At 38.0% G+C, this 10,431-nt stretch overlaps 1 long non-coding RNA gene across 1 annotated transcript; it reads right to left on the reverse strand.

The window, feature by feature from the left end:
- Positions 1-5,186: 5,186 nt before the first annotated feature.
- LOC135416347 (uncharacterized) lies at positions 5,187-8,060 on the reverse strand. Its single transcript, XR_010431565.1, has 3 exons — positions 7,859-8,060; positions 5,871-6,060; positions 5,187-5,374 (listed from the first exon to the last, which is right to left on the reverse strand). It is a non-coding gene; the product is annotated as an uncharacterized LOC135416347 (long non-coding RNA).
- Between the last annotated feature and the right edge of the window lie 2,371 nt (positions 8,061-10,431).

The following is a 10,431-nucleotide window of genomic DNA, read 5'->3' on the forward strand; positions in this document are numbered from 1 at the left end:
ACATGGTGTTTGTTCTCAGACAACTGCAAGAGAAGTGTAGGGAAGAGAACAAAGGACTCTATGTAACCTTTATTGATCTCAACAAGGCTTTCGATACTGTGAGCAGAAAAGGTCTGTGGCAGAGTTTGGAACGTTTGGGATGTCCCCTCAAGTTCCTTAAAATGATCATCTGACTTCATGAGGATCAACACGGCCAAGTCAGATATGGCAATGCACTTTCTGAACCCTTTTTAATTACCAGTGGTGTGAAACAAGGCTGTGTTCTTGCACCAACTCTATTCACAGTCTTTTTCAGCATGATGCTCCAAAGGGCCACAGCGGCCCTCGACAAAGAAAATGGTATCTACATCCAATATCATACTGATGGAAGCCTATTCAGCCTAAGGCAACTGAAGGCCCACACCAAGACCTTAAACCATCTTGTCCGAGAGCTGCTTTACGCTGATGACGACGCCCTCATCGCCCACTTAGAAGTAGCTCTGCAGCATTTAACATCCTGCTTTGCAGAGGCTGCTGAGCTTTTTGGGCTGGAAGTCAGCTTGAAGAAGACAGAAGTTTTCTATCAACCTGCACCTCAAAAAGTCTTCCATCATCCCCATATCACCATTGGCCAATCAGAGCTCAAATCAGTCCAGCAGTTTAATTACCTGGGAAGCCTCATCTCCTCAGATGGTAAGATTGACGAAGAGATAGACAACAGGTTAGAAAAGGCATACAGTGCCTTCAGAACACTCCATAAAAGAGTTTGGCGAAATAAACACCTGAAGAAAAGTACAAAGATCAGTGTTTACAGAGCCATAGTGCTGTCTACTCTTTTATATGCATCCGAATCATGGGTCATCTACCGCCACCACCTGCGACTTCTAGAACACTTCCATCAACGCTGCCTCCGTACAATCCTAAACATCCACTGGTCAGATCGTGTGACTAATACGTCTGTTCTAGAACAGGCAGCAGTCACAAGTATTGAGGCCATGTTGCTGAGAACACAGCTGCGCTGGGCAGAGCACGTCTCAAGGATGAAGGACCACCGCCTCCCTAAGATCTTGCTTTATGGTGAACTTGCCACTGGCTGCCGCAAGAGAGGAGCCCCAAAGAGGAGATACAAGGACTCCCTGAAACAACATCTCAGCCTTGGCCATATTGATCAACATAACTGGTCTACTCTGGCCTCCAGTCAGGAGTTCTGGAGACACACTGCCTTTAACACTGCTGATGCTTTTGAGAAAGCACTCAGGATCACTCTCGAGGAGAAAAGACAACGCAGAAGGAATCATGTCTTGTCGATACCACCTAAGGAGTCTTTCCACTGTGTCTTTTGCAACCAGACTTGTCTATCTCGCACCGGCCTTTTTAGCCACCAGCGCGCTTGTAGCAAGTGTGGGTAGAGTCCTTCCCAAATCTTTGTTTGAGAAGCCTAGCCATGATACTTCAAATAAATATTTATAAATATAAATATTACTCTGCTATTATAATTTTTCCTCATTTAAAAAATATTACGTGTTACCAAAGGGTAAAAGTAACAGCTGCTTTCTGTGTCAGTGGTTCATTCTTTAGAGGATGAAGATAGATATGGCAACACTCAGGAACATTTTTGCTGAAATTATGCTAAAATCCACTTTCCTTCATTATTTATGGCCAAAATGAGTTTCTCAGTGAAACTATGACATTCCATGATGTTCCTCTTCTCACAGTCCTGCAGGTGTACCTGAAGCATTTCTGCAGAAGCTGGTCTGTTCTAAAATTTCTTCATAATGTAAGCAAAAATTATCTTAGATTTGATTTGCATATTGTAAAGCTGATCTTAATGAATAACAGGCATGTTGAACACCTACAAGAACTGCAAAGCCAAGAAAACATGTCAGCACCACAAAGCCACCCTTGGAACCTGATTGGCAGCCACAGCTCCATGTGAATAAGTCTTTATTATTTCAGGACTGATCTCCTGGGTTTCTTGGACTTTATAGATTAGTAAACATGGGTCCTAATATTGAAAACAGTCTGTATAAATTGAAATCAGACTGTGAAAGAGACAAAGGAGTAAAGAGAAAATACGGAAAGCAGACAATTAAGATACGTGGATCTTTAAAATGAAGGAGGCTTTTTGTCCATTCCAGAACATTTAGTAATTTCTTAGCTCTCTGTCCTAGCATATAACTTACAGGCCAGAAAACTTGCAGATGTTAGCATTAAAAGACATTCTGACATATTTTGTCAGGAAATTAAGTAGCTGTTTCACACCTCTCCAAAAATCACTAGCTATAAAAGCCCTGTAAGGATCCCACTTCTGACAGAATGACTGCTCAGGATTCCCTCTGCTCCTGAGAGACAAAGTGTAGTTTAAATTTTTTTTGTTTGATTAAATTTTAAGCTGAGTGAATACAGAGAATGTAGAAGAGGCCTGGAAAAGGTGATTGGGAGATAAGTATACCATCTATTCATCGCATTGCAATTTTGAGACATTTTTGCTTTGGTTACAAATTTTGAGGCCCTCTGGGTTTATTCTTGCTATTTCAGCAGCGATTATCAATTGCTTGCTTTCCAGGATTTTTTCTTTTCATTCATGTAATTTCCTGTCCACATTTTAGATTCAGTATTGGTAACAACAGTAATCTAGGTGTGAAATGGAAGTTGCAGAAAGTGGAAACTTCTCCTTTCAGTCTTAAGATCACTAAGTAGGCACTGTTGCATATCTTGTATTTTATTCCAAGGGCTTAATTTTTATTTCTTTTTGTCAGTCCATACTTTTATGTGACATACTACCAGTTAGTATTAATTTTCAGTGTGCTGTATCCCACATGCATTGATGTGATGAACAAGAACTTCTTGTTATACTTCTTGTTATGCATGTATGTCATCCAGCCACAATACAGGGAACAGTTCTTTATGTACAGATCAATATCATTCATTTGTCAAAGGATTATGGTATTGATGGTCTTGATGCCATTTCAGTTACAGATATGCACCCATTATTTTCTCCATAGAATCTAAAACAGGGAAAGATAGGAAGAATGTTGACTTACCCCAGGTTACTAATGGTAGCCAAAATTCGAGAGACTTTTATAAAGTAAGCAAATGTTTATAGCATGATTTAAGTGAGAGATTATTACAATGTTGTATAAGATATTACAAAAATTTTTATTAGTGTTGGCTCTCACTCTTTTCTGAGTCTTGTTTCATGTTGGAATTTTTTAAGGTCTATGTGAGAAATGATGAAAATATGACTAACTCAATCTATCAGTAATTTACATTTGTGACACAGGCTGCAAAAATAAAGCTTCTTGGCATCTGTACAGTTTCAGATAGTTTATTCAAGATTTACATAGATATCTAATACCTAGGAATAAATATCAACAAGTCTATGAGATGGAAAAAACTTTCCAAAATTAGTTCTTAGATTTTATTTGAAAGGCTGACACTACATGAATCACCTGTTTTGCAGCAACAGATCTCATTCTCACATCCAGATGTTTTCTCATAACCTTTATTATGTTTTCAAACAAACATGTAAGATTTCTGGAAATGCAAATTAGGCCTAACAATTTAGTTTACTGAAAAGACATTCTCTTTGCAACAGAACACAGATGCTGATTTTAATTCTGGGCACAAATTACCTGGAAAACCTGAGTCATTTTAGGCTATTTTCTCTTCGTACATCCACATTCTCTCATGTTTCACACAGTTCCTTTTTCAAAAAGAAACAAATCTGTGTGAAAAGGGAGAAATAATGGTATTTTATAAGATAGTGTATTTCAGACGCAGAAATTCAGACACTGAGAAATGATGAATCCTTCTTTTAGGGAAGCCGGAAAAAAATATCAAGGTAACCTAAACTTCACTAGTGGAAAACTTCTGAAAGTGGGACAGCTCCTATTAATTAGCAAGATAAAGTTCATGTTCTCATCAGCTCATGTCTGAGGCACAACAGCATCCTTTTCTAAAGCACTTGACAATTGCAAAATCTACACCATTTCTCTACAAAGTACCAACCTTCCCTTAGCATCACTCCATTAAGTCGTCTGAATTTATCCCAGTAGAGATGAAGAATTTAATTTTCATTGTTTTGCATTTCTTTCAAGCATATTACCCTTACTCTCCCTCCTTTACTATTGCAGCAGATACATACTCATTCCTGCTCTGGCAGAGATGCAAATAACCATCCCAACATCAAGTTTTTCACCCTGTGTACATTATCAACTAAGCAGTCTTTCACACATTGAGACAACATGTTTTAAACATCTATAAAAACCCTCACTATACTTTGTCATCTCCTTTCTATAAAATTCGCTATCACCAAGATATCTTCCAAAATGACAACAGCTGGGAGCAAGGAACTGATACTCTCCCTGTCTGATGGATCACTGTCATGTGATTATGTCCTTGGGCTCCCCATCCATCAGCCATATCTCCATGTTGTTACCTTAGGATGTAATTAGGTGCAACCATTTTTCATGTAGCAAAGCTGATGTACAAAACACGTGCTAACTGTTACATCTGGGGAAAGCATAAAGCCAAGTGACACCTTTATGTTGTATATCTTTCAGGTAGGGATCATCTTTTTGTTCTGGATTTGTATAGTGTCTTGTAAAACATTACTTCAATTCCTGATTTCAGCTTTTAGTTTTGCTGCAATGCAAGTAATTTTGGTAGCAAAATCCTTTCTATGAGATCCAATCCTTGGACTGGAGTAATGTAAATCCAGTTTGCATTACTTGGATGGCCTTTAAAACCATTTGAGATAGAAGTAATGGGCATTGGCTCATGGAGAATTACGTCTTCTAATCTTTTTCAGGTCAAGGGCTTTCTAGCAGTAGACTGTGTGAACTGGCAAGAGGACTAAAAGCCTTCCTGTTCACTGCCATTCTCAGAATTGTACACTAGATAAAGAGAGGGATATAGTGACCACAGAGAAATACAGCCAAAAGAAATGCAGTGTGCAAAGTAGGTGAACCCAAGTCTGAATAGAGCAGGAGTTTAAACCAAAACATCCTAGAATCTTCAGGGACCTGGGAGCACCTCCTGTAGGTCTGTCTTTGCCCAGGTGCAATAAGAAATGAAGCTCTTCTTTCCAGGCACCAAGACAAAATAAGAATGGGCAGCAGATGTATCATTTTTCCCAGCTAAGCAAATTTATGATGGACTGTTTCACTCTCACTTTACAAAGATGAAAGAACAGAGTAGTACAGTCCTCTTAGCGGGGTTGTAACAGCCACACAGATCCTGATTGTCTTGCTCTCTGGGGGCATGCTACCTTTTGTGCTCTTTCATAGATGATTAGCACTAAAACCACTAAAACGTTGCCATCTCCAATTGAGTGAGAAGCCAGGGCCATATCACAGTAGTTCCTTGCTTCTGAATCAGTGATCAATCTGTTCTAGGAAGAATACAGAATAAATATTGTTGTTATTCTACATAGTAGTATTGTTTCAATCTGTTGGCTGTATGGTCTGTGAGATAGTGCACTGGTTAACATTGTAAAGGCTCCTTTCAGAACCTGGGAAGTTAGAACATATATTATTTTAATGAAAACATAGATGTGGAGGCTACAACAAAATCCACAGGAAGATCCTAAATCCTCCAACACTTTGGATTTTTCATCAGCCTGGATTTGGATTGACCCTAATAATGTGTATACTTAGTGCTTAGAATCACATGTATAAGGTCCATAAAAAATACAATTTACCAGCTGTGCAAGTATTTTTCTAATGACTCAGACTCTCTGCTTTTTTGTTATTGTATAAAAATGTGATGCTTTTAAACTGAGCAGCATAAATTACTTTGTTGCTTCTCGGCTGCAATATAATGTAACCTTTCCCTGTGGTTATACATTTTAAAAGGGACATATAGAGAGTTCTGCGTATCCAGTGTACCTCCTGGAGTTCCACTGTTCTCTGCGGGTAGAGTGGTTTTTTGGTCCTTTTCCTATCATTTACTTCCTAATCGTCAAAGATATAAAATGCTTCTGTTAGCTGTTCACATCATGGGAGGCAAGGGAGACCTCTGCTTTCAATTGTCTTTCTCCAGTTGAAGGGATACCTTTAATTCATAAACACTTCATTGCTATGAAAAAAAAATAGTGTTGCTGTCACAAAACATACCTTTTGCAGACTGTTACCATAAAATAAGTTACCTTAATGGTAATTTACATAGGTCTCCTATGAGACAAAACCTGGTCAAGAACACCTGCATCTGAGACAGTTTCTCTATAGGGAAGAATGTGGATGAATGAAAAATTTGTTTCCAAGCGTGGAAGATAGCAATTTTGTTTTCTCATCATCAAGAGCCTCACTGAGATAAATAGGATCAGGACATGACAGAGCTCTGCATGTAGTGATTCTTGGCATAACTAAGTCAAAAGTATTGCATTACAAAATCATTAAACATTAGCTTTTTTTCAAGTTTTGGCACAAAGATTGCACCATGCCATCAATCATTAAAAGGTATGTGCAGAGTATAGCAAATGTCTCAATCAAAAGCAAAGTAAAAGATTCCTTTCCATGACATGTTATTTACAGGGGCAAAATTAAGATAAAAGTGCAATAAATCAAAACCTTAAACTGGAAGATATATAGTGTGGTTTTCCATGTAGGAGCCATGACTTACTAAGTGTCCTTCTAGTCATGAAGCAGCCGCCCCTTTAGTGGGACTTTGGTGTGAGTGAATCCATTCGCAAAAGGGCTATAGGATCGTATTTTATGCTCACTTAAATGTATGGCTGAAGCATCATAAGGAGATTTGACTGTGGCTTAACAGGTATTCAATACACAAAAGGCAATCCTAAGGGCTAATTACTGCCAATACAATGTTTATTTCAAGAGGCAATTTAATGTTGTTTATAATATACCGCATATTGTGCTGTAACAGCCCATCTTCCAGTATACTTTAACTTTTCCTGAGGTTCAGCTTATTGTTGTGTACATCTGTCCCTCTTTCAGGAAGTTAAAAGAAACTAACAATGTAATTGCAAGAGTTTGAAATGAAACATGAAAAAAGTGAATGTAGTTTCTTATATTAAAAAACAAATACTTTTTTTTAATAAAGTATTACAAAAATATTAATAAGTAATGCAAAAATGTAAGTGTACAAACATAATTTTGAAATTATAAACAAAATTCATTTGTCCTCTGGTCATTCTTAAAAGACTTTCCATTATTCTAGGGAATTATATTTGTAAATGGTTCTTTCCTTAAATATTGCAATGCAAAAGCATTTATATTTTTTTAATTGCTTGCACTTCTATTTAACTGAAGTACAGTGTACATGCTTGGAAACCTAGCTTTCAATAGCAGCAAAGTATGTACATAATTAGTAATAGGGCCTTCAATCATTCTCCCTCTCATGTTCCACTGTTTTCCCGTATTCCAGCACAGTTATGTGCCCTTTAAGCTATTTTTATCAAGTGTGACAACTTTGAACTTGTTCCAAGACCATATTGCCTTAGATGTGACCTTCTGGTGTGGAAGTTAAACGTTCTCTGAAAATCTCGCATATAACATGTACTTCTCTATATTTACTCTTAATGTAATATCTTCAAAGAATACCAAAAAGTCAGTGAAACATGAACTTTTTCTATAACTGCCTTAGAGTCTGATCCTTTATACATGACTTCAGTAGGATTTACACATGTGTAAGGGCTGTGGACCATGTGTGCAAATATGGACACATGTTGTATCATATTAAGGTTCAATAATAAGGCTGGCCAGGAAGCAAGGATTCTGTTTCGTGAAAAATTCTGAGGTTTTGGCATTTGGTTTCATTCTGATGCAGGGTGAAATCAAGACTTTTCAGCATGTTTTGAAAGCAAGAGAGTCTACAAAGGAGACGGATGACAGATGCATAACTGGGGCTAAGTAGCTACCTGTCGTGGTGAATCCCCATTTCAGACACTGCTTCAAATCTGACAGCAAATCTGATTTAAACCTGGATGCGGCCTGGGCAAGATGAATTTCCTTGCTACCACATTATTTGTTGTCCATAAGCAAGTGAAGCCCTTCCTCCTCAGTTTGAGTGAAATTCCAGTCTGATGTTAAGGTGGGCAACTCCGGTCCTCTCTCAGTAGGACAGGCAGCACTGCTAGCTAAGCTTTTTGCCTGTGTGACATCATCTAGCTGTGAGCTCTACTGCATGCCAGAGAACCCATGTGGTGTGTTTGATCACAAGGCAGGTGACAGACTATGGTGCTCTACTCTGCTGCCCCTCAGGACTCTCTAAACTTGTGCCCAGTGGTTGTTCCCCGAGCAGCCACAATCTCCTCCACAGGCAGCAGTCACAAAGCAGAGTTTGGGGACCAATGGTGTGAAGATTTTAGATCTCAGGTTTTATAGCATGCCACAAGAATTCCCTGTCACTGGAGTTGTTTGTGTGTTTTAGCTACAAAATCTTTGTCCAAGATGTACCTTTCTGAAGTATCAGCTTTTCTCTGGGTTTACAAGGAATCGGGTATCCAAGGGAATAAATTATTCCGTTTGATGAATGGTGTTTGGTCAGAAAAGAAATGCTGAATGATTACAAACACCATCAGCTCTGATTTTTTTCATTGGCCTCAAATGAAAGCAAGCACTATTTGACTTGTTCCTTTGAAAAAAGACAATGTTGCTAAAAAGATTTTGAGATACATATGCCTTTGAGATATATCTGTGTCACATAATCTGCAAATTGTTTTGTGTACCTGGAGCATTTTGTGTCCTACAAATATTGTCTTAGCAATGTGCTGATTTCTTCTGCAATAATGTGGTAGGCAATGACAGTAAAACAACTCTCACACAAATGACGATTCCATTTGTATTATACTATAAAAATTAACTTTTCCAGGTTAGATATAAGCTCTAGCAAATATTAGCTGATAATTTAATTTAACTGAATATGTATTTGAATACTGATTTCATACAATAAAACCTCAAAAGAAATTTAAAAAAACTTGAGTGAAATTTTTATGGACAAATGGAATATAGCTTTGCCTGTGGGTTGAAAAATACTTGGAAATATTAATGGATGTCTGTTTTGTTCAGCTGCTTTACTGTCTGCAAGCACTGAACTGTGAAAACAGTAGGAAACAGTTAAAAATGAGTAAGAAAAATTTCTAGAAGAGGAAATAGAATTTGACTGCTACTGCTTGTTTTAAATTTGAATAGTTAGAAAATTGATGAACAGGAAAAAAAAATCTAAATTTTCTCTGAGTTTGTTTCCAAGACAGTTGTCTAAATTTAGTCTCCATGTTTGAAAAAACTCACAGATCCTATTTAAAATAAAAAAGTATTTCCTTACTTCATCATTTGTTGTTGGCATGACCCTAGACAAGTTTCTGGTACATTTTGCCTAAGGGCCAAAGTAATAATTCCATTCTGAATGTTAAATACTATCCAGCAATCTGTCCTAGATCTTGACATAAGAATTGCCAAAGTAGACTTTTCTTCTGTTCTTTTTTATTAAAACAGTATTTCAAAGGTTTATTTAAAAGAAAAAAAAAAGAGGCAGGGAATTGGAGCTGCTCTTTTTGAAGACCAGATGATGGTTCAGTTTTAACATTTATGTGGTAGCACCAGAGAGGCATGACCTAGTCCAGCAGAGGCAGCTTAACAGATGATATGAAGTGTAGATGCTGAAGCTATGCTTCAGAGTGTCTGGTAAGTATTATAAGTATTATAAGATTATTCCTACTTTATAGATGTGGAAGCAAATCAGAAAGATCATAACTAGATTTTGACCAGGACTCTGTGTTAGAGACAGGACTAGAATTCAAGAGTCAATTGCTATGGAGTTGAATTCATTAACCCAAACTGCTCGGCATTCTGCTGCACACCTGCAGCTCTTGTGGCTGGTGGTCACACCAGTGCCCACCCAGCTCGGAATGCAGCGTGTTTTGGCTCTCTGAACCAACTCACTGTGTTACCAACTGTGGGCACTTGCTCACGTGGTTATGCTCTAACAGGCCTCAGTCAAAGTGAGGAATTAATTCTTTCCACAGAAATTCTCAGATTGAGCACTTTCACCAAGGATATATTTTAGCATTGTATTTCCCCGCTATCTGTGCTTTCGGATAAGGTGAACCAGCAAGACTCCTGCAATAATGCCCAGCTGATCACGTATAGATCTCCCCAAAATGAAACTTTGGTTGCCCAGTGTTCCAGAGCTGGGAATGGCTGTGTGAGGGAGCATGACTGACCTGTCCTTGTGGGGAAGAAAATAGGGGCACTAATGCACAGTCATATCAGTAAAACAGTAGAAATACTATTTGAACAAAGAAACCTGTGAATGTGCGTGGACTGAAAAATCTTTTGTCTGAAAGGCAGAAGTGCATCAATCTTCATTTCTTATCGGTCCACTAAGACATTTAGCAGCAGGGATTTTACAGTCATGTCAAAACAAATAAGCAGAATGTTTTAAGGCCCTTTCTTTTTAAAAAGCTAGAGGACCTAAATTTGTCTTTACTTT

The sequence above is a fragment of the Pseudopipra pipra genome, chromosome 1, assembly GCF_036250125.1.
Source record: "Pseudopipra pipra isolate bDixPip1 chromosome 1, bDixPip1.hap1, whole genome shotgun sequence".
Taxonomy (NCBI): Eukaryota; Metazoa; Chordata; class Aves; order Passeriformes; family Pipridae; genus Pseudopipra; species Pseudopipra pipra.